Raw genomic sequence first — 25,523 nt, forward strand, 5'->3', positions numbered from 1 at the left:
AGCTATACTTCTTGTCTGGTTTTGCTTATATAACCAACTTTGGACCAAAATTTCCATGATGAGGTAAGAGGGTTGGCAACATTACTGAAGTAATACCTTGTACTAGGGCTAGGCATTAGTCGATTGTGGAGGGTAAACAACTCATTTGTTTATTTTGGGCTGTTTTAGTATCAGTTTTTGTTAATTAGTTGTTTTAGTTCCTTAGTTATTATGTGAAAATTATTGTTTTGGAAATTTATCAACTGCCAGAAGGAACTGTTAATTGTAAACTGTGAGAAGTCATTCTCTGTGAATCTGGGTCTTCGGTACAGCTTTTTATTGTAACATAAATTATTGATACTTGATTTATGTGCCACCTTTACAGTCGCCATGCAGTGTTAGTTCCAAGTGTAGTGTGCCCGGTATCAGGCATGTTTTGTTTTCTGTTTAATTACTTTGTAGTGCTTTAGAGTCTTATAGACTTAACCTGCACATTGATACAAAACATTGGTGGAATAGGTATTTGAAAGCCTCATATTTTGAGGTGACTTCAGTCTCATAGGCTTTTGTTTTGGGGCCTAGAGCAAATAGTATGCAAGAGATTGTCATTAACAGGTGTGAGGATTATCCATTCTGATAGAACAGAGATTATCACAATCTACCTGTCCATTGGTAGGGAACATTGATTGACCTTGTAAAGTCTCGCGGCATACTGTGTGATAGGTTATGTTTCAGTAACTTGGTTAAGTTACAGTAACTTGGCTTGTACAGCATAACTGTGGTGTATGCGTCCTGCGACAGCCGGGAAATCGAGGAAAAATGCAGTAATTTTTCCATCTGGGGATAAACCTGGGAATTTTTTAGGATTCTAGGAATTTTTCATTGTTTTAATTTTCAATTAAATATTTGTAATTTTGACTGGCAAGAACTAATACTCTAACAAAGAATTTTTAGTTTAGCTCACAACTGCAGAATAATGCTGCAGCAACAAAACATAATTGTGAGAAAAACACCAAAAATAAAACTTAAACTGCAAAGAAAATGCCTCACAACAAAAAACAGAGTGCACACACAAGTGTCTGCTAACAACAAAACATGCCAAAGGCTTTAGGATGAAGACTGTGCAATATTTCATAACAACAAACTGCTTTGTATGAGCGTGATGTCACAGCTGTTTACATTTTTAACAGGTCACGGGAAAGGTATTGCGAGTGGTGGTTTGAGAACTGTTACTTTCAAAGTAAATTTCCTTTTATGGGAGATGGATTACGTGTGCCGAATTTCTTAAATCGCGGAACATTTGACTCTAATTTGAAACTTAACAATTTGAGGACCAGCCACTTTGAAAAATTTTGGGCAAGGAGACCAAACATTTATATCATTAATCATCTTGGTGCTGCAGTTCTTCTTATGTCCATGCTGGCTATGAAAATAGGTCGAGGAATTCCACCTTATGCAAGACATCTCTTCAGTTTTGTTTTACCCAGACATGTTTCAGCACTTTTTGTGCTATCTTCAGTGGGTTATTTTATTTTCCTACTGTGAAATTGTTGTTACATATTAACATTTACAGAAACTTTTGGTGCAAAATATTTACATTTGTGAATGAATAATTGTTGTAAAATATTATACATTATTTGTTTACAGTTAACAGTTGATATATGTATTAACGACCTCATGTATTGTATGTTGTTTATTACATCGTGTCTAAAGTTCTAGTTATAGCTTGATTGGCAAAAGAGTGGACGTATGCATTAGTAGTTTACATACCTTACATGAAGCTATTGGGTATTTATGTTGGTAGCTAGCCTGGGCACACAATCACTGCAAATAATGTTTAATATTTTACAACAATTATTCATTCACAATTGTAAATATTTTGTATCAAAAGTTTCTCTAAATGTTAATATGTAATAACAATTTTAAACTAAGAATATAAAATAGCCCACTGAAGAAAAAGTGCTGAAATATGGATAAAACAAAACTGAAAAGGTGTTTTGCATAAGGCAGAATTCCTCGTCCTATTTATATCACTATTTACAATTTTAGTGGCACATTTCTGTTTGATGTATCTTAAAGGGCAACACACGCAAAAAAGACCAGTATTATATATGACAGCTTTGCTTTTCTAGTAGCTATACAACATCTATATTAATTTAAACTATTAACTTTTCCTATTTGAGTACCTAACAGCGATGTCACTGTCAGCTGTCTACATCATGAGTCCTATGCTCTGAATATCTGCTGTCATTTGCTGTCGAGATTTTGTGGTATGAGCTATGATTGGCTGACAAAAGTGCATTGCAGTCTTGGTTTCAAAGCTTTGGAATAACATGCTGTGTTTGGTGAAATTCGTGTTTTTACTTTTGTAATATGAAAATAAGCAGCATACAAGTTCCTGCTCATCAAAGTTCTTTCTGAAACACGTTTTTTTCCGTTCTGGGTTTCATTTCTTAAAGTGCTGGGAAGTTCTATGCCAGTATATAAAACATTTATCATTCAAAGGATTGGTAAGTTTTACAATTAGGAGGGAAAGTGTACAGTCACTTACCATGGAGAAAGTGTATTTTCATCTGGGAAAAAGTGTATTTTTACTCAGGAAAATATGATTTTTCACTTGGGAAAATGTGTATTTTCACCCAGGGAAAAGTGTATTTTTAACTGAGAAATCCGCGAATGTGTTTTTCCTTGTCTGCCTGCGTAAACACTCTCCGATGACCTACTGAAAGTTAGTGACTGTATTAATTATGTTTTGTTGAAGCTCTCCAAAAATTAAGTGGTAGTGGAGGAAGGAACACACAGTCATTGACACAACCCCATAAGAAGAACTGAATGACAATGAAAAGTGAGTCGGATCCAATACTGAGGCAGTCTGGCATTGAGGTAATCAAGAACATCTGAAAGAAAGTGTGGTGGGGCATGGTCTTGTTGTGAAATGAAGTCTCCACTCTATTTCTGTAATTGTGGTATTAGCCATGGTAGCAGCATACCTTTGTACTTGACACCAGGCAGGGCAGACATCATTTTAGCAGTGACAAAGTAATGGAATGTCGTGCATCTTTCACAGGTAAAAGGGGTGTACGATCGCTCTGTGAAATAATTTAACATTTCGACACAGCACTTCACAATAATCACAATACGATACTCCTAAGAATTACAAACCTTTGAGAAATGGCCTATGCTAAAAGAAGAGAGCACCCTGTCCCTTGAAAAGTGTGCAGAGTGTAATAGGTAACATTGAGAAACACATCGGCAAATGGTTCCTCCGCACTTCTGTGTGAACCTTCAGTTCACTTGTACTGACGAATCGCAGAGATATTTTGAAGGCAACATGCCACAAATGCCCATTTTTCACGTAGATATACAGGTGATTAGTATTTTGCAGAAAGTAGATAAGAGCTATGTCTTCTACATTCTGTATGTGAAGAATTATTACTCAGTGGATTTCACATTCAGAAATCATATTTGAATGTCAGTTGTTTCTGAGAAGATTGTGTTATTTGCTTGTAAGAAGGAAAAAGTCTACCAGCACAGACCTGAATTGGACAGCAGCCAGACCGTGGCATATTTAGACAGCAGTTTATGGTTTTGTGATATTGCTGCTCGTGTCGTCGTAGAGGCCACAGTCACATCATTGACATTCCGTCTTTCATAGTTGAAAGTTGGTGACCCATCACACAATCCTCGTGACAGTCTGTCTCCATTTTTCCCAGTGTTTTGCATCTCAGAGTAGCTGGTCCCTTGTTTGGTGCATCTTCTCCTTTACCTGGTCCGTCCATCATCTCGGTGGTCTTCCTTACAATGTTTTCCCTTCGACTTTGCCTCAGATGATCATTTTTTCCACGATGTCCTCCTGTTGTCAAACCATGTGACTGAAGAACTGCATTGGAAACAAGTGCTGGACAGCCTCTTTTCCACTGACTTGGAAGGTGGGGGTGGGGGAAAGGTACTTGTGCACTCAACCCCTTGCTCCAGTACTCAGAAATAGGCGCCTCGTCCCCACCCACCCTCCCTTTGCCCACAGGCATGCGTTTCTTTCCTTTACTGTCCCCCTTTACTGGGAAATCTGTTAATATTGCATGTACATTGTTACATGACAGTATGTAATGATTTGGTACAGGAAAAATGCCAGTTTGATGAGCTATTGCAAGTTGATCTTTGCTACTGCTCCATGTGATGAGCTGTCTTGGTGGAGTTGCCCCTGAATCTGTACTAATCGCACTCTTTTACGGAGGCCCACCGGGGCAGAATCTTCCAGTCGTCTTGTAGTGCATTGACTGCTCGGACGAGCCTCACCTCCCCCGACAGGGCAGCCATCTCATAGCTTATAAAAGAAAGGTTCACGAGTCACAGAAGTGACTCAAAAGTTGATGGCGAGTCAATAGAAGAATAAGTTACTCGTAAAGCCTCTTCACTCACTTTTGTAAATAATATTGATGTAGCTAATATTGGTGGCAACTGTAAGTATTCTGGAGTGGCCCAAAGTTGGCCAAGTTCCACAGATCAGAGAGGGGTCGAGCAAAAGTGTGCAATTAGTGTGTCTAAACCTCTTATCGTGTAACGTGTGTGCACTATTACGGCACTGCACCAATACAGTACACAGTGGACAGTGTGTGTGGCCACTTAGTTTTACTGCAGCTTGGAATTTAACATCCATTTTCTGTAGGTGGACTAAGTCAATATGGTTCGTTACTTCCACAGATGATCTGTCACCTCGATGATATCCAAATAGAATGTTAGAACAGAATGCTGTTCACATTATATCTCTTCAGTTGTTTATCAGATGTTGATGTTATTGCCTGTCCATCTGCTCCTCTATTTCCGAGACATTGCCAAGCCGTGACGGCAAAGCTTAAGCAACTCCTTTACAGCAGGTGGAGGTGTTCAATTGCTTCCATGCCTTAGAGACATTCTGTGCTTGTACGTACTTCCCCAAATCTGTGTGTACGTCAATCTGTAGCATGCACAGTGGGAAATTCTCTACATACTAATTACCTAAATAACGTTTTTACACAAATATTTTTCATCTGCTTGCAAGGAAGAAGTGAAACTTGTTATTGTCGATGAACGACATGTTCCACCACAGGCTCAGTTGAATTGTTTGTCAGTCTCTTGTCCCTTACTGGAGGGTTTAAAGTGGATGAGTTTTTAATTAGGAAGAAATGTGTTGATGTGTAACACCAACTGTAGTGTTAGTGGTGCTTTTTGGAAAAAGAAGACAAAGGTATTGACAAAAGTAACAAAAACACAGTTCCAGGAAAAATCATCGCATTTATCAGCCCCTTGGAGTCAGCAGATTGTGTAACTTGGTAACGATAAACTAAAAGATGTTATTTTTGTTAAATTTGTGAACAGAAATTTGAAGGAAATCTTTTCAGTTTTCTCACAAAATAGAAAATCTGTGGAAGCTGGTTTTTTGGACTGGAGGGAAGGGTAGAAAAGCTTAAAGTGTGTGAAACATCAGGCTGCCACAGAGAGTCTGTCCAGAAATTCAAATCCGTAAAACCAAATTTGAATGTATTCAGTCAGATTTCAAAGGAGAAGCTGCCATAAATGAAAGAAAACCAAGCTTGTTTACTAAAAATCACGTCTTCTCTCCATTACTTAGCAGTTTGAGGGAACAAGTGACTTTGTCAATTTGTTACACCTACAATGTGAAGATGAGAAGGTACTTTTAACATGACTATAGTGTGGAACTTATAAATGGGACATCCTAAGAGAGAGAGCAGTTTAGTGCCTGTATAAAATTTGTTGATGCTTTGTTAGAGATAGGGGTTGTGGCAGATATGGGTGCCAAGGACTACATGGGTGCTTAGACAGAAAGCAGAAATGGTTAGCAGCAAACGCAATCTGAATGGCACGATAATTTTACTTAACTCAAACACCAAGTCCGAGAAAGAGTCAGTTAATCAGAAGGTAAGCATCATAAATGATCAAACCACAAAAACGCTACTATAAACTGTGAGGCTTCAGCTGTCTCTGCTCGTAGGCTTCTAGGAAACTGGCCTGGCCTCAGGTATCTCGATAGTAAAAGGGAAAGACAAATGGAAAGCTTCTGGTACGTTATAAAGAGTTTTCAAAATGAATATCAGATGTTCACTTTCAGTTCCAACTTAACAGCTGTGAGACACAAGCAGAAAGAAACGGAGGTGGCACAGGATATGTGGACAATTGAGAGGATGGTAGTTGGAACAGTGAAGGTTTTTCCTGGATTCCAAGAGAGAGGTAACAATTACCTTATGGAATATATGTAGACGACATTAGAAAATGTACAGGAACAATGGGGATGCATATGGCTGAAGATCGTAATGCGTGGAGAAAACTCGAGTTGGTCTTTACAAAGTAGTGGATGTCAAATGAGAGTGATACATCTAATGATTTGATCTTGGAAAGGATATTTTCCTCAAATTTTTATCACACATTTAATTCGAATGATTTTGCCATTATTATTTTGCTAAGATGTGTAGTTATGTCTCCAAGCACAGATAGAGCCCGCGAATGTGAGAATCCTGCAGCCTAGACATCAGCACGCACGAAAACTAGTACAAAGTCCGCCAGTCTCGTTACCTATCTTCCCCAGTCTATAATACTACACAGGTGAAACGGTTACAAGTAACACAAGTTCTTGGGATAAAACAACCATTTATTGCACACTACAAAATCAATTTTAATGTATTAACAGTGGGAACATCGATCAAAGTCCTCAAACTTGTAAAGCCGTTGTACGATAATGGGGCTCGAGTCTGTGTGTAATAGTATAAATGACACTTTCTGCTAACACTGAATCACGCTATAAATGTTTCGACTAAGTGTGACTATAAATGTTTCGACTAAGTGTGACTGACTCACACTCGTGCGGCACTTGCATTTCTCTCGGCCACTGCCTGTCTTGCATTGCCAACTGCATTTCACACCTTCACCAGAGGACTATATTCCAAGCGTTTGCCTTGAAGAAAATGATCACTTGATACGTAACAATTGTGGACTAATAAAACATTGTTCTTATGAAACACAGCTGACTCTTTATTCATTTGAAGTAATGGGTGCAATCAGCAGGGGATCTCAAGTTAATTCCATATTTCTGGATTTCTAGTAGGCATTTGACAATGTTCCTTACAAGTGGCTTCTAAGCAAATCGTCTCAGTTGTGTGTCTAGATTCATTGTTTCCTGTCAGAAATGTCACAGTTTTTAGTAATTGACAGGAACTCGTTGAGTCAAATAGAATATGTGATTTGCGGTTGCAGCTGATAAAACAAAGGCCTTTTTGTTGCAGCGAGATGTTTTCACATAATTAGTCGCCAACTTTCTCCTCTGAAGCAGAAGTGTTTTATTGACTCAACCAACATAGATAGAAATCATCATAATAAAATAAGAGAAATCAGAATGTGCACAGAAAGATTTAGGTGTTCATCTTTCCCACTGATATTGGAGAATGGAATAGATGAGAAATAGTCCAAAACTGATTCTGTGAACCCTCTGCCAAATACTAAGTGTTATGGGGAGTTGTCATGTCATAACTGCAACATTACAGAGATGGAATTGCCAACCAGTACTTAGCTACAGGAGGGATAATTGCAGCACTGATGATAGACACATTCAAAAGTGAAATAGCTGTTCCTTTCCCTGGCAGGACAGAAGGGCACAGGTAGGGGAGGGTTAAGTTGGAAGGGCAGCCCACCCAGGCCCCTCTATCACTTTGTTTGTATGGCAGAATTTTGTTCTGGAAAGTAAAAACCAGCTGTGCAGCTAAATTTTGTGTATTCTCAAGTGTAGTAATACCATTGAATTTTTTGGATTTGTAAGTAGTATATCCAATGAAATGTTTTGTGATAATTCTGCGTGATTGACAGAATTGTACCTTTTTAACCCCTACAGATTGAAATGACAGTCAAACTGTTTCATAAAGATTTCAACCTATCAGAAGCTCTGAAAGAAACTGTTTCAAGAAGGCTGGACAGTCAGAAAAAGTTCTTGGATCTCTCTTATATAAACAATATTCTTGGTGACTAAAAGATAACTCCCTTGGTTGTATGCGTGTTCGTTCTCTCTCTCTCCCCCCCTCTCTCTCTCTCTCTCTCTCACTCACTCACTCACTCACACACACACACACACACACACACACACTCACTCACACACTACTCACTTGTGATTGTTGGACTGACTGTGATACCGAACTCACAGATCTAAGAAATCCATATCTTGTCCATCACCTCTCTCCTGCATTGTTATTTCTGTAACAATAATTCATCTTAGAGGTTTTTCAAGTCTAGAGGTCCGATTTTCTACCTCATTTTCCACTTTTTTTTTTTAAAGGTGGTATCAAAAGATAAGTCAAGCAATTCATTTTATTCATCTACTAGCTGCATTAAAAAATTTTTTTGGCCAAAAATATTAAGGGATTATTAAACAAAATGGTGCTGAAGATTGTAATGCACACTGTGAACTGGTAGGTGGGTGGACCTGGTTCAGGTAATTGGGTGGCCAGAAAAGATCAGATCAAAAAATTATTAAAATAAATGAGCGTAGCTACGGTCAGAACCTCAGAAACTATGGTCAGAATCTCATAAAAGTGAAAAAATGTCTTTTTTTGCACAGTGGTAGCTATTTGAAAGAAAAGTAAAAAAAATCTAGTTTTTTGGGCATTCAAACACATAAAAAGATGAAAATTGTTTTAGTTTTAGAGGTTCCAACCATAGCCAGTTCAATCCTCTACAAAAATAGTTGTGCATCATCAAAATTGGTTGAGTAGTTTTGCTGCAATTTAAAAAAAAAAAAAAAAAAAAAAAAAAATACTTTTGGAAAATTGCGTTTAAAGTTTTGGATATGATATTTGTCAGTTTTTTATAGCTTACCATCAGCCTGCAATGCGTGGAGCATACATTACACCTTCCTTGAGCTCGTAAATCTAGTTTGCATGCACTGCTTTCTCACAGGCTGCAGATCTGGCTTCTTTACGGGCCATAGATGTGCAGTGCTCTGAGCATCCAAGGCAGTCCACATTGTGCCTTCTGCAAAATTTGAATTCCGTGTTGCCAAGTTGAATACCCAGGACATTCATTGTCTGCAGTTCCCATGAAGCTGTTGTCAAAGATAACTGTAGCCAAACTGCTTGCAGTTTCGACTACATCTTTACCAGAATATATGCGTTTTGGAGAAAATGTCCAAATCAATGAATTTATCAACTTAGAGTTTTGAGTGTTTGCTCCAACACATCTATCCAGCAAATTGTCATTTGATAGGTCTTTGTATGCAGATCTGATTGCCTCCTGAACATTTTCATCTAGTGGTGATTTGTGCGTGTAAGTCTTCAATGTCCCATCTTTTCCAATCTTCTTCCAATCATACAAGCTCTCACAGCAATTCTCATGCAGAGGTTCATCGTCTATTGAAGTCTTGTGGTAGAATGTTGCCCATACTGCTAGAAAGCGATATGGGCAACCTTCTACCACAGAACTGCCAGTCCAATGATCGTGTGTTTTGACTGTATGAAACAGTTTACAGGCAAAGCGATTTCGCCCACATATTCTCCATAATATCAAAATATGCAATAAAAATAATCAATTTTTTGAAACTTCTAGACCAGAAAACCCCCTTGACTCACTTAGCAACAAAGCTCTATAATTTACTGGCCAAATGTTATCTGAACTTTGCTGAAGTTAGAGCGACCACAGACTGCAGTGGCCAGTTTGAAGTGGGCCGTTCCGTCACCATCTCACGGGGCTGCTGACTGCCTGTTAGCTTGCCTGCATTTAGATGCATGTAGTGTAGGCTACCCACCATGCAGTGCTACTGCACTCATTCTGCACACATACGAGCCACTCAGCCACTGCAGCATGCAGATGCATGCCCTCAGCTACAGCTAAATTGCCAGCTTAATTAATGTGGAAGAGATTTCAGGTGACTTAAACAATGAATAAGATGAGTTCGTAAGAAGTTTGAAGGTACGTTACTGACAGCGTGTCAGTGTTGCAGCAGTCTTAGTGCTTATTGAGGGGGGGAGTTCAGTTGACTGTTTTATTTCTAGTCAGTTAAACAAGGACTGAACTATCATGTAGTACATTATTCTTTTCAGTAGATGAATAGGATGAAAACAAATCATCAGAAGAGCCTGGAAGAGCAAAAATTACTGTGTGTCGCTTCAGTTGCAGAGGTTAGTGTGTAGAGGGCGACTGCTACTTCTTGCCATCTGAACACAGAAAAAAATTCTTTTCATAAATCCTCTGTTGAATTGTGCTGAGGTTTCCGTAACAGATAAGGGAACTAGAGAGCTGAAAGCCAAATCTCTACACATAACAAAAAATAGGGGAGGAAAAGTAGTAAAAATGAACTGAAACATCAGGCAATGTAGAGTTATGGAAGGTACAGTAGTTGATAGCTGATATTTATCCGATGTTGATTTTCAAGTGCATTTTCTGAAAAAGCTGAGAATTATGGAGCACTACAACATCTAACAACTACCAGGTTGTAGCTTCTGTACCCAAATAATGAGAACAATTCCTTTTACTTTAGCACGCTGGTACTTGCGTCTTTTGGAAGACTAAGCATTTTGAAGTTGCAGGAGTTTAGACATTGCCTAACACTGCACTGTGGTCTGATCTTGTATCAGAATCAATAAAAGCGTTCCATAAATGTAAACGATGAACATCTGTAACTTCTGTTGAATTGTCATGCTAAATTACTTGTAATACTTTGTTGATAAGTTCCACATTACGTTCATCTACAGGCAATTGAATAATACCAATTTTATTGTACCAGAAGCCTTTTTCCTTTATTTTTTGAAGGCTTCATCATTGGTTTGAAATATATGCATATCTTGGTAAAATTGTTGTTTGCTAAAGCACAATCGGTTTCATGGCCAAAAACCACATCATCAGGTGCAGCATATATGGTAAAAACCAAAGTACAGTGTCACCACATTTTGTGGATGTTAAAATTAATAAAGGAATTCTAAAATACATTCACAAAGTTAAAACATGATAGGCATACCCAGCCCCATTGCTCCTAGTCAAAATTTACTGTTCAGTGAATATCGTCAATACTATGACAAGTAAAATATAATGTTGGCATTTTCCATTCTTTAAAATTTGCCTGCATCTAGAAGAAAAAAGAAAAATACTTTATAATGAGTGGTTGCTAAAAGTTTTTAAAATGGGGCTGGATTGGTGATAAAAAAAAATATCACTACTAATATGATCAATTGCAACACTATGGAAATTACGATGTGGAAAGCATTGGGTGGCAGTGTGAAGGCAGTGCAGCTCAATGCAGGGTAACACAAAAGCGGCCTGCATAAACGACAAAGAGGGACTAGGTGGCTGAACGAAAGCTACCCATGTGGACTGTGTGACATCATATACTCATGACTGTGATTGCTGGGTCACTAGCTTTACAAGTGAGAATAATACAGAATTTTATTATGTACTATTACCTATTGTGCAATCAATCAAAATTCGTCAGAATACTATGGTGCTTCAGTTCCAATTGGTTATTCAGTATGAACTGTGTGTTTTCGTTTTTATGTTTAATAATTTCTGCTTCCTCTAATATATTCAAAATACGGCTTTTTTCTGTTTTATGTAGTATTTTTAAATTTTCTGAAGGGCTTGTGATGCTGTGCCCCTCTTTGCGAAAGTGCGCTGTATCGTATTTAAAATAACCTACTGGTTTGCCCTATGTATTTCTTAGGGTAATCATTGTGTGTAATGCAATACACACTTGCATCATTACATTTATTTACCACAGCTTTTTCCTTGTGCCCGAGTCTTCTGGCTGGATCCAAAAAAGTAAAATACGCTAGAATAATGTTTTTAGATCTTGTACGTCTGCCAATTTTTTTGGACGTTGCACCAAACTAAGCTATTCTAGAAAAAGCCAAGGTTCCTTTGTCTGCTCAGCTGGTCCAAGCATTATAAGGAAAATACTGTGGTAAATAATTAAGTGGGTGTATACTGCATTACATTCAGTGATTGTCCTAAGAAATATATAAACCAAAGTGGTAGGTCATTTCAAATAAGATGTCGGAAACACCTTATTTTAAATAACTCACAATCTGCATTAACAATGCATATTTGCAAAGAGGGGCACGGCATCAAAAGAACTTCAGAAAATTTATAAATACTTCATAAAAAAGAAAAAGACATATTCTGAATATGTTACAGGAAGAAGAAAATTTTAGATATAAAAACAAAAACACACAATTTACATTGAATAACCAATTGTAATGAAAGTACCATAGCATTCTGCACAATTTTAATTGTTTGTACGATTAGGTGTTAGTCTTCTCACTTCTAAAGATGGGACCAGGGCCCAGCAATCCTAGTCATGCGTATATGAAATCACGCTGCCTACATGAATAGCTTCCTTTCTGCCAGCCAGTTGGTCTCTCTTTGTTGTTGTTACAGGCTGCTTTTGCCCTGTCCTGCACTGAGCTGCTCTGCCGTCACATTAGTAAGACACTGCCATGTGATACTTCCCACATAGCAATTTGCATAGTGCCACAACTAATTATGTTAGCAGAGACAACTTTTTATTGCCAATCCGGAACCATCTGCTCAATATAAAATATTTTTTCCTTTTTTCTTGTTAGAGAGCAGGCAAATTTTAAAGAATGGAGGACGTCTTGTTTATATTTTGCTTACTGTAGTATTGACGATATTCACTGAATAGTAAATTTTGACTAGTAGTGATGGGTATGCCTATCACCTCTTAACTTTGAGAGTGTATTTTGCACATTCCTTTATTAAGTTTTATATCCATAAAATGTGGTGACATTGGACTTTGCTTTCTACCATGTATGTTGCACCTGATGATGTGCCTTTAGGCCATTAAACCGGTTGTGTTAACAGACAACTATTTTACCAGTTGTTAGTGGAGTTCTTCCTAACATCATGCATTGCAACAGCTGTGGTTGTCCAGAACATAAAATAATTTGTGATATGTGCATCTGTATGTATACCACTTTGCTTTGCATTCTAGGCATTGTACTTTCAGATTAGAAACATTTGTAGCAGTTTCTGATTTTATATAATGTAATAATGATTGGAATTTGTACAGTAGTCTGGAACAATATGAAGAAAATGTGTGTTTATACTCTCAGTGCTGTGCCAATGAAAGCTCGAAAGACTGGAAGCGGAACAGCAGCTTTAAAGATAGAAAATGAGCTCATATTTAGAGCAGCATTACTGTATTATACAAAATCATAGAGTGCCAACACTGCGTCTGATCTGGAAGTAGAGTGTCTAGTATGTAAAACAAATTGCTATACTCGTGAATATGGATATATTTCAGGATACTGAAGATGCCTTTAAAAAAAATAAAGACAAAAGGTGTACAGTGTGATAAGATTGGTTTTATTTAGTGTACACAATGGACATAACCAGAAAACTATCACCTTAATAGTAAGATCTTTAATCTTATATTTTAAGATTGTATGTGTAATAACTTCAAGTTGAACAAATATATTTCAAGGAAGACGCAAAGCATGAAAGTCACAGATCAAGTAAACAGAGTGAGACATGTATACACTTTAACAGTCAAATCGTAACTGAGTCCAAGTCTAGCAGCCGCTGGCCGCTTAGGTGGCACTGCTGCTGCATGGCTGGCAGAAAGCGCCGCATGTAGAGGATGCGCGTAACTGCGCGGCGGCACTTTGAAGGATCGGCGAGTCACAACACTTTTTTGTACATGTCTCGATGGAGGTGACCTGTAGATTGCTAACGTCCATACGTGTTGTTTGACTGTCCGTAAAGTCTCGAGCAGGAGGCTTCCCGTCCGGACGGAAGTGTCCCCGATGATAACGGGCCGAGATGACAGGAGATGTGGGGGTCGAATCTGCTGGGGCCCCGTGCACCAATCTGCCCATTGCGGTAAGTCCGGTTGTTATAACAGGAGACATGGGCGGATGTATCAGCGTCCATAGGAGGAGGAGGCGGCGAGTAGAGTTGCTCCGACAGATGATGGTCATCTGGTTCCTGCATGGGCACGTCTCCTGGTGGCGTCAGACCTTGTGCTGGCACTGATATGATGGTTAGAGGACTGCGTTGTGAGTAATGAGAGATTCCAGTATCCTGAGCGTCAGGTAGAGCCGAAGATTGTGTAGCGGCATCCGGAACAGGCGTTGCCAGCACACGAGGCCGAAGCTGGTCCGAATGACGCACTACAACACCCATATCTGAACCGGCCAACCGAAGGCACCCGCGGCCGTGAGGTGGAAGGCCGCAGAAAATGAAGTAGCATGCAGGGCTGTCGGCCATGTAAGAGCTCAGCTGGGCTGTGGTTGCCCATGGGGGTGAAATGGTAAGAAGCCAGAAATTGGAGAAGCGTATCATCAGCATAAGAAGTCAGGAGTTTCCTCATCTGAGCCTTAAATGTGCGGACCAGTCGTTCAGCCTGTGGATGGAACGGAGGAGCCTTGACATGCATGATGCCGTGATGGGCAAAAAAATCCACAAAATCGGAAGAGGCAAATTGCAGACCATTATCAGTAACAAGAGTAGAGGGAAGGCCTTCCAAAGAGAAAATGCGGGCTAGAGCATTGGTGGTGGCCGCGGCGGTAGGCGACGTGCAACAGACAATGAAAGGAAAGTTAGGGTAGGCATCAATAACGAGAAGCCAATAAGTACCTGAAAAAGGTCCTGCAAAGTCAGCATGAATACACTCCCAGGGCTTCTCAGGCGAAGGCCATGGTGACAAAGATGACTTTGGGGCGGCGGCCTCTGATGCACAAGGGCCGTAGGCAGCGACCATGTGTGTGATTTCAGAGTCGATGCCGGGTCAGTACACATGACAGCGCGTCAGAGATTTTGTGCGAGAGACACCCCAGTGCCCTTGGTGAAGGAGGCGCAGAACTGAAGCACGCAGAGACGCAGGTACCACAACACGCAGCGAAGCATTTTCAGTGGAAAGGAGGATAACACCATCCCTAGCCGTGAGGCGGTAACGCAAAGCATAGTAGTTTCGCAATGGATCAGAAGTCTTAGGGGACGGACGATCTGGCCAACCCTTCTGAATACAGCGTAAAACCCGGGAGAGGGTAGGGTCAGAACCCGTAGCAGCCGCCAGCCGGTCCCCGGTGATGGGGAACCCGACCACAACCCTCTGCTCGCAACATCCAGGTGGAAACACAAAAGTTCGTCCCTATCGAATGCCAGATCAGGACCCATGGGAAGGAGAGACAGTGCATCAGCATTCGCATGTAGAGCCGTCGGCCAGAAATGAATCTCATAATTGAAACGAAACAAGTAAAGAGCCCAACACTGGATGCGGTGTGCAGCATTGTCAGGAAGTGACGTTGATTTAATTCCACTACTTTCCATTACCTCTGTTTTATTTTTGCTGATGTTTGTCTTGTAATCTCTTATCGAGACACTATCTGTTGCATTGAACATCTCTTCCAAGTCCATTTCCACCTGTGATGGAATTATATCATCAGCAGGCCTTACAAATTTTATTTCTTCTCCTTGAACTTTAATTCATTTTCCAAATTTCAGGGTTTCTGTTGCAGTTTGTTCAGTGTGCAGAGTGATTAACATCATGGATAGGCTAAAACCCTGTCTCACTCCCTTCTCAACCACTGCTTTTGTTGCAAGTCCTTTCATTATTATAACTGCAGTGTGGTATCTGTGCAAGTTGTAAACAGCCTTTCGCTCTCCGCATTTTATCCTTCCTGCCAACAAAGTTTCAGAGTTTAGCCCAGTGCACTTTGTCAAAACTTTCTCTAAATCTACAAATGCAGGTTTGCCTTTCATCAACCTATCTTCAAGAATAAGTTGTAGAGGGATTATTGCCTCACATGTTCCTGTATGTCTCTGTAATCCAAACTGATCTTCCCTGATGGTGGCTTCTAGTTTTTCATTCTTCTGTAAATAATTCTTGTCAGTATGTTGCTGCTATGGTTTATTTAACTCCTAGTCCACTGGTACTCGCACCTGTCTTCTTTGGAACTGGAATTATTACATTCTTCCTGAAGCCTTATGGTACTTCCCCTGTCTCATATATCTTGCACACATGATGGAATAATTTCCTGAAACGTGGCTTCCCGAAGGATCTCAACAATTCTGAGGCAATGTCGTCTGCTCCATGGACCTTGTTTCCACATATGAGGTGTGATCAAAAAGTAATGAAATTTCTGTGTTTGATGAAGAGTCTATTTTTCATCACCAACAACTTTGTCTCCTTCAAAGTAGTCCCCCTCAGATATAATTCACTTGTGCCAGCACTTTTTCCAGTGTTGGAGCATTTCTGGAAGTCGCGTTTCATTGTGATGTTCAGCCCCTTCAAGGTGGGATTCCTATGCAGCGTCTGACGCATGCAGCCACCGTTATGCCTCTGTCGCACTGTACTGCTACAGATGGTGTTAAACGGGACTGTGCAGCTGACGCTACGGCTGCGGCTCAGCCGGTTGAGAGCAGTCTAGACGCAGCTGCAAAGGAAAACATGACAGCATGTCAGAGGTAAAAGTACTGTTCATGGTGGTGGAAGATGAGAAACTGGTAGAAATGGTTTCTAAATTTCCTTGTATCTATGATGTATCATTACTAGTATACAAGTACCAAACTGTGAAGGATAATGCTTGGAGAGAGAGAGCGAAATTCATGGAAAGAACAAGTACGAAAAGTACTATATATTTTCTGTTTATTCATAATGTTTAGTACTTAGTTGTCAGGCAAATAATGCATATTGTAATAAACAAGAATAAGTAGCATTGTCCCACATAATATTCAGTTATTATTATAATACTAATGAAGTGTACACAAAATGAATACCAAAACCTGATGTATAACCGAGCGAGGTGGCGCAGTGGTTAGACACTGGACTCGCATTCGGGAGGACGACGGTTTGATCCCGCATCCGGCCATCCTGGTTTAGGTTTTCCGTGATTTCATAAACCGCTCCAGGCAAATGCCGGGATGGTTCTTTTCAAAGGGCACGGCCGACTTCCTTCCCCATCCTTCCCTAATCCGATGAGACCGATGACCTCGCTGTCTGGTCTCCTTCCCCAAACAACCCAACCCTGATGTATATTATAAAAATTCAATTTATTATAATGTGCATACAAATTTTTAAAGATTAGGGAGCTCAAAGCTTACCGAGTTCTGTTAACGTGATCACTTTTCCACAGCGTTATCCTTGCACCTGCACGGCTGTTGAAGTATTCTGTAATTGAATCTTGCACAGAAAATCCATCAGCATGTGCATAACCGCCACTCCTTGCTAATGGTCCAAGATTTTCAGTAGGCAGCGTTTCACTTCTGTTTAATTCAAAATAAGGCGCATTAACTTTCTCTAAGAATGCATGTCTAAGTAAATTGTGTAAACAATAAGCAGCAGTAATCTAATTATGAGTCATTTCTGGCTTCAGACTTATCGGCGAATAAAATATGTGAAATACTTAACAGAGCGAAGGCATTTTCAGAAACTCTATGAGCTCGTGAAAGACAGTAGTTAAAAATAGCTTTCTTTTGGTCAGTACTAGCAGCTCGATAAGAGAAAGGTTTTATCATGTTTGGATGTAATCAAAATGCCTCGTCGCCTACAAAAATGTGGCGCTACTATGTCCGAATCCGGCAGCTTAGTAGGTGGAAGAAACATCTTACCACTTGAAAACAGTTTCCCAATATTACTTTTATCAAAAATTATACTGTAACCTTCTTTCCCATATGACCCGACATCAGTGAAAATGAACTTGTAGTTTGCATCAACCACAGCAAGAAGGATGGTAGAAAAAAAATGTTTGTAGTTGTAATACAATGAGCTTGACAGTGCAGGGGAAAAAATTTGCACAGTTAGAAAATTGCCATTTTTCTTCAAATTCCTTATATTTTGATTTCAACTGGTCAGATGATATCGGTGGCAAAAGGATTGGCAGTAACTTCTTATGTAGAACTGATAGCACAACTTGTATGATTTTACTGATGTAAGGAGATATTCTGAATGCAGATGCCAGTGATGTGAATGTTTCCCCCTTGCCATAAACCTAAAAACAAAATAAAAATAGGATAGATGTAACTTTAAAAATTATTATTTTTATGTCTAACGAATATTAAGGTACTTAATTATTTGACGGTATTGTGTTTTATAGTTGAAGACGGCAGAGAAAAGGAAAAGTACTGGAAGTTCTGCTTCCAGTATAGGAAATAATTGGTCACTGGCTGATATGTTAACATTTTTAAACAATGGATCACAAGCGAGTGTAAGTTGCCATACAATTTGCCTGTTTATTTTTTTATTCTGTTTCATTTTATTATTGACACTGAATTACCTGTATTTTTGTAATATATTTCACAGAAGTACATCCAATGTTGAGGCAGATGAAGTGCAAAGCCCACAATATGATGGTGAACTGATTAACAGAGAGGTGTGCCAGACATTGCCAACTTTGTCAGAAAAAGAAATTTTTTTCTGAAGACGTGGAAGACATCGCATCATTCAGACCACCCAGGAAAAGGTCACAACAAAATGAAAAAAAATCATGGAGTTGATGAATTCTAAGCAGGCCGAGAGAGAAACCATAATGAAAAGACTGCCTGAAGCGTGATGATGGCATCGATTTATTTTTTAAAAGTATCGCCTGCAGCGTAAAAAAATTGAATCACAATTTGATCAATGAAGTCAAATTGAGATCCTTGCAGATGCTTGTTGATTTGGAGAATCACAGTTAATTTGAATACTACTCTTCCATGTGTCTTTCATCTCCAAGTACTTTTTCATACTCAACAACTCCAACACATTGCCAACTTTGTCAGAAAAAGAATTTTTTTTTTTTTTTCCTGAAGATGTGGAGGACATCGCATCATTCAGACCACCACAGAGACCGAAATGCCAGCTTATTAATGCATTTAATGTTGCAATAAGTGTTAATTTCATATTTTTGTATTGTGCAATTTTCATTTTTTATACTTTGTGCATTATTAATAAAGCAGTAACACATTAACAAATTTTATTGTACATACCTCAATGTTAAAGCTAGTTTTTTATCTGGTGTTGTAGGGTACGGATATCTGGGAGACAAATCCTTCCCGATATCTTCTTTGTTCTCAATATTGTCATAGTTAAACTGCGCTATGTTCAACCTGAAATACTCTCTAAATTTCTGGTCATTTTTTAACAAGTGCTGATTGACGAGTTGTTCGAAACAGCCTTCCTCAGTTCTTGTGAGGTAAATTGGATGTGTTTCAGCATTTCCCTCACATAGCTGAAGCTGAATTTCTTCATCTCCAACGTCTTCTAACATTAGATAAAACAACAAATCGCACTCATTCATTCTTTCGGCACAGACGCAGCAGACCAACTAAACACTGTGCGACCACCACTCTGTAGGAATCGCCAACTATGCGTCAGACGCGGCATAGGAATTCCACCTTCAGCAAGCCTGTTTTTTACCTTGCCAGTGGTGACAAAACAATGTCCTTTCATGGTTCAGTCTCAGGAATAGAAAGAAGTCACTGGGGGCCATGTCCGGCAAATACGGTCGCTGAGGCAATATAAATCTTCTGTTTTTTGCCAAAAATCATGAACAAGCATTGAGGCATGAGCGGGAGCATTATTGTGATGCAATTTTGGTGAGTGGTGTTGCCACAATTCTGGTCCCATTCTTCTCTAGGTAGTATTTCTTATTGAGTGTATGACCTTAAGACAGGGACGCGTGAAGTCCTATCCCATTGTAATTGAAGAAAACCGTGAGAAGAACCTTCACATGGGATCAAACTTATCGAATTTTTTTTTTTTTAGTCTTGGCTCTTCAGGCAGTTTCCACCGGGACGATTGGGCCTCAGTTTTGATGTCATACCCACATACCCATGTTCTGTCAGCTGTTATAACCTTCTTTAGGAGTTCTGGATAATTGTTAACTTCTAGCAGTTCCTGAGTGATGTCTGTGTGACCTCTTTGAAACATTTATACCACTTGCAAACACTTGTCTCACTCCCACTAGACTTGCCAAAAGCTACAGTTGACGTTTCACATGTAATCCTGTATTTTATTCCATTTTTCAAACAAAATTTAATACAAATTGTTTGATCTGTATTTTTCGAAAGTAAAAAGTTTGCCAAACACTCGAAAACATGTGTAACCTTTTCGACTGTCAACAATAAACTAAATACTCAAAACAACTGAAAATGCAAACATGCATGTGGAATGTGTTTGTACACACCTCATACTTCTTTTAGTGCTGTGTCAAATTCTGCTAGCCGTATCATATCTCCTGTATCATCTTCATTGATGTCCTCTTCCCTTTGTATAATATTGCCTAAAGTTAATCCCCTTTTTTTTGACCCTTCCATATACTTCTTCCAGCTTTTCCTTCTTTGCTAAGCACTGGCTTGCTACCTGAGCTCTTGATATTTATAGAGCTGCTTCTTATTTCTTGAAATGTCTCTTTAATTTTCCTGTTAGTGGCATATATTTCTTCCTTATTTATTCATGCTTCTACATCTTGCATTTATCCTTAAGCCATTCCTGTGTGCCATTTTTCAGTTCTCTTAGTATAATTTTTTAGGCATCATTATTTCCTGTGGCCCATTCTATTTGCTGCATTTTCATGTTTTCTTCATTTGTCAATCAAATGCAATATCTCCTATGTTATCCAGGCATTGTTATTGTGCCTCGTCTTTCTGCCTATGTCATCCTCTGCTGCCTACTCTATTGGAGTTCTCACAGCTACCCATTTGTTTTCGATTTTATTTCTTCCCCCACTTCAGTCCACTGTTGCCTAATGCTTTCTCTGAAATTCTCAACAACATCTTGTTCCTGAAATTTATCCAGTTTCCATCTCATTAGTTTCCTACCTTTTTGCCATTTCTTCAGTTTTAATTTGCAGCTCATAACCAGTAAATTGTAGTGATAGTCCACTTCTGCTCCTTGAAATGTCTTGTTGTTTAAATCTGGTTCTGAAGTCTCTGTCCTCATTATTCGGATGTAATGTACAAAAAAGAGAGAAAGAAGTACTATAATGAGGCAGAAAGTGAATTCTTTATTATTATTGAAAAACATAGTCACTCCGAAATTGATGTCCGACCAGGAATCAGGATGCTTCAATTGCGTATACACCTACACAATGTCTTAAACTCAAGAGGGAACACAGCAGATAAGCGTAACAGAAATCCAAAAGATTTTTTTATCCATATGGGAACAAATTTGCTTCGAAACAACAGCGGGGAAGAAATTGTAAATCACACAAGGAACCCATCTGAATGACCAGAAGGCTCTACTCAAATTCCAGAATAATAATAAGTGGCATTGTGTACAGGAGATTGGTGAGTGATAGCTATGTGCAGAGAATAAATGGCAATATTAAAGAGCATTGCAATAAACTAGAAGTCATTTTCATTGATCCCAACAAATTTCTAAGTGCAAAGTGTCTTGCCAAAGATGGTCTACATCTGAATAGATTGGGCTCAAAAGTATTCATTAAGATGTTCATAGGTACTTGCCAGGTAATAAAAAATAATGGAACTGAAAAGTAGTGGTGGGGTGAAAAAATTTGTGTAGCATTAAGTAAGACAAAACCAAACCATTATCTGGCAAGAGATGTGCTAAAGCCCATAACAAATAGTCAAAGTAGATATGTTATCCCCTTGTATATAAATGAAACTGATGCTTCAAACAATAAAAGCTCCAAAATAGACGAAATGGAAATCATTCTGTCAGAATACATGAGTCCCTATGTAACTTGCTTCTCCTGCAAAAGGTACTTCCTAATCTGAAGTTAACTATTTTGTTTAAAATTTTAATTGTGTCCTCAGTAAACCAGTGCTCATTTAAACAAACAACTCTAATATTTGCACATTTTATCAGAATGTTTGTTGAAATTCATTCAATAAAATAAATTCATTCAATAAAAACATTCTGACAGAATGTGCAAATATTAGAGTTGTTTGTTTAAATGAGCCTGGTTTACTGAGGACACAACTAAAATTATAAATAAAATAGGGAACTTCAGATTAGCAAGTAGCTTTCGCAGAAGGAACAAGTCACATGGAGACTCATGTACACATCCACATAGTGGTATAAAGTATGAGACCAGAAACTGTTTTAATTATTTAAATGAAGAATGTGTGTTTGACAGCTGTTGTATAGAAATAGTGGACTCACTAGCAAATGTTATAATAATCTCAGTATACAGAATTCCAGGGACGTCACCAACAGAACTATTCTTATCGAAGCTTCAAATTACACTAGAAGACCTTTGCAGAGAGAGAGAGAGAGAGAGAGAGAGAGAGAGAGAGAGAGAGAGATATGAAAAAATTGTAATAGGATCACATGTATAGTAGCTATGCTTCAAGATTAACTGAATTAGTAAAGAAAAATGGTTTCAAATTGAATTTCTTTGAATCTATCAGAGACAATGGGCAATCAGCAACCTGTATTGACTTCTAACTCATTATGTATATGAAAATGTGTATAAATTTTGTGTAGATCTAGGTACTTCAGATCATTGTGCATTGTTCATTGGGCTGCCACAGTCAGACAGGAACGTTTCACCTATGAGAACCCATGTGATCAGGAACTTTAGCAAAGAAAACTTGCTAACATTTTGTGAGAATCCAAACGAGAAAATGTGGTCTTTTGAGCATTGTAACTCAAGTGACAAAAACTTTGATAAATTCTGAAATAGTTTTCTTGGTGCCTTTAATGAAACATTTCCACCTAGACTCTGCAGCAACAAAATAACAAATAAATTAAAGTGGGTTACTCAGGGTATAAAAATTTCCAGTGTAAAGAAAAGGCAACAGCACAGAGAACTAAAATATAATAAAGATATTAATTTCATTGAATATGTTAAGACACTATAAAACCATATTTAAAAGAGTTGTCAAGGCAGCAAAACAACTGGCAAATAGCAGGCTACTTTTAAATCATAAAAATAAGACAAAGGCTGTGTGGCCAGTCATAAAATCTGAGTTGTGTGTTAAAGCCTGTAACCAAGAAATTTCAAATATTGACATTGAAGGAAATACTATTGTAAGTCTAACTCAGATACCAGAGTACTTTAATGAATTCTTTATAAATTTAGCAATGCCTGATGTAGGTGTAACAGATTATCACAACAAAGTAAATCCCTTTGGCCTGGTTGAAAACTCTGAAAACTTTACAAAATTCTTAAAATTTTCGGTGGAGGATGTAGAAAACGCTATTCTAACCTTAAGAAACAAAAAAACCTGCAGGTTGGGATGGAATACCCACCAAAGCTATTAAAGTGGTACACAATAAAATTGCAAACCCATCAGCTCAGCTGGGCTGGGCTGTTTCCCAGAGGTACTGAAATATGCTGAAGTCAGACTACTCTTCAAGAAGAGATCACGAGAGATCATGGAAAATTATCATCTTAGCTCGATTCTCCCAGTCATATCTAAAATATTTGAAAAACTTGCTGTTGCAAAAATCCAAAACTTCATTGCAAAATATTCTGTTATTCTAAACAATTGATTTCGTTTTCAGCAGGGGGAAAAACCTTGGATGCGGTGAACAGTTTCACTGAGGAAATAAGTACATCATTAGACAAGAGAAATAAGGTGGTAGGAATTTTCTGCTATCTCACAAAGGCATTTGATTCTGTACACCATGCATTGCTTGTTTACAAACTTGAAAAGTATGGCATTAGTGGCAGTGCCCTACAGTGGCTTAAGTCCTGCTTCTCAAACAGAAAGTGAAGAGTTAGCATCTCTTCATTTGGCACATTATTTTCTGACTGGAAAAAAATATCTCGGGGTGTTCCACAATTTTACATATAGCTTGTGTCAATTACGAGCCCTCTGCTTTTAGATGTGTGTCCACAGTAAAGTACGAGTTTTAATTATGTTCACCTGAAGGTGGCCAGAAAGAGTGGGTGCCAATAATGTCAAGCAAAAAAATGTGTCTGAACGCAGAGTATTTAACATGTGGTGGACAAATAAGTACTTTTTTATACCATACAGTGATAAAGTACAGTACTTCATTTGACATGTTGTGAATCAATCTCAGTTGTGAAAGAATATAATACCCGACATCATTTTGAATTGAAACGTGCTGATAGACGAACCTGTATGATAACGAGAGGAACTTCAAGGTGTGAAATTTCCTAAAATCTGTGTCCAGTCAACAGCAATTTTTCAAGAAAGCAGAGACAGAGAGTGAAGTGGCTACAAAAGTAAGCTGCTTAATTTCTAAAGAAATTGCTGCTGCTGGATAACCTTACACAGAAAGATTTCTTAAAAAGTGCACGATGGTCACTGTGTGAGAACTATGTCCAGAAGAAAATCAAATTTTGGAAAGCATAATCTTGTTCAGGATGACACTTCAAAGAAGAGTGCACGATATCTCTGCCAACCTTCACAGCCAGTGAAGAAATAAAACTGAAGAAGTCAAGTACTGGTAAATGATACTGCACAGCTTTTGGTTTTAATTCATGGTGTTGATAACAATTTCAGTATCATAGAAGAACCAGCAGGATTGTATTCCAGGAAAGGCCGAACAACCGGTGGAGACGTGTGTAACAGTAGTGAAAGAAGGCATCATGATGAAACTGGGTTTGACTTTTGAAAATATTGTGGCCATTTGCACTGATGGCACACCTGCTCTACGTATGGAAAGAAGATTGGTGTGGTATCATTGCTGGAAAAACAATAAGCAAATTACACTGTATTGTTCATCATCAAGTGTTATGCAAAAAAGTTCTTGGATACAATTGTATCATGGCAGCTGTGGTTTCTGTTCTAAACTACATCCAATCAAGAGGGCTTAAACACTTAACATTTCATGTATTTCTTGAAGAAACAGTGGGCACAAAATTCGCGGATTTATTGTATCAGATAGATGTTTGTTGGCTAAGTCGTGAGAAAGTATTGCAGCTCTTTTTTGCGCTTAGATGGGATAAACCAATGATATGAAAAACGATCCAAAGGACTTTCCTCGATTGAAAAATGAAGATTGGATCAATGACTTATGTTTTTCTCTGATACAATGGCTCACTGAAACGAGCTAAACTCGAAATTACAGGGAAGTCACTGGCAGCAGTATGTGCCTTCAAAATGAATCCTGCTCTCCAAAAGCCAACTGTTGAAAGGAAACATGATCAATTTTCCTAATTGCAAAACAATTCCTTCAGATAAACATTGATAAATTACTTAAAGAATTTGACAAGAGGTTCGCATTGTCAAAAGAGGAGCCAATCATTCGAAGTTGCAGAAGATCCTTTTTCTGTCATCCCAGGAAAGCTAACTGTGGACTTACAGCTGGAGTTCACAGGGCCGCGTGGGATTAGCCGAGTGGTCTAAGGCGCTGCAGTCATGGACTGTGCAGCTAGTCCTGGCAGAGGTTCGAGTCCTCCCTCGGGCATGGGTGTGTGTGTTTGTCCTTAGGGTAATTTAGGTTAAGTAGTGTGTAAGCTTAGGGACTGATGACCTTAGCAGTTAAGTCCCATAAGATTTCACACACATTTGAACATTTTTGAGTTCACAGGAAATCAGTGTTCTCCAATCTATAAAAACAAGCATAGAGAATGTGGTCTTCTTGATTTCTATAAAAGCTCGGACAAAAATAAATGCAATAGCCTGAGAGATACAACAAT

The 25,523-nt window shown here is 38.7% G+C and overlaps 1 protein-coding gene across 7 annotated transcripts in view; it reads left to right on the forward strand.

The window, feature by feature from the left end:
* Positions 1 to 18,915, forward strand: part of LOC126424772 (uncharacterized) — a 112,037-nt gene extending 93,122 nt beyond the window's left edge. For all 7 annotated transcript variants that reach the window (XM_050087524.1, XM_050087525.1, XM_050087526.1 and 4 more), the window contains 2 exons: positions 18,060 to 18,170; positions 18,266 to 18,915. The gene's annotated coding sequence lies outside the window, so the exon portion shown is untranslated. The remainder of the gene's footprint in view (positions 1 to 18,059; positions 18,171 to 18,265) is intronic.
* The last annotated feature ends 6,608 nt before the right edge of the window (positions 18,916 to 25,523 follow it).

The sequence above is a fragment of the Schistocerca serialis genome, chromosome 10 (genome assembly GCF_023864345.2).
Source record: "Schistocerca serialis cubense isolate TAMUIC-IGC-003099 chromosome 10, iqSchSeri2.2, whole genome shotgun sequence".
NCBI lineage: Eukaryota > Metazoa > Arthropoda > Insecta > Orthoptera > Acrididae > Schistocerca > Schistocerca serialis.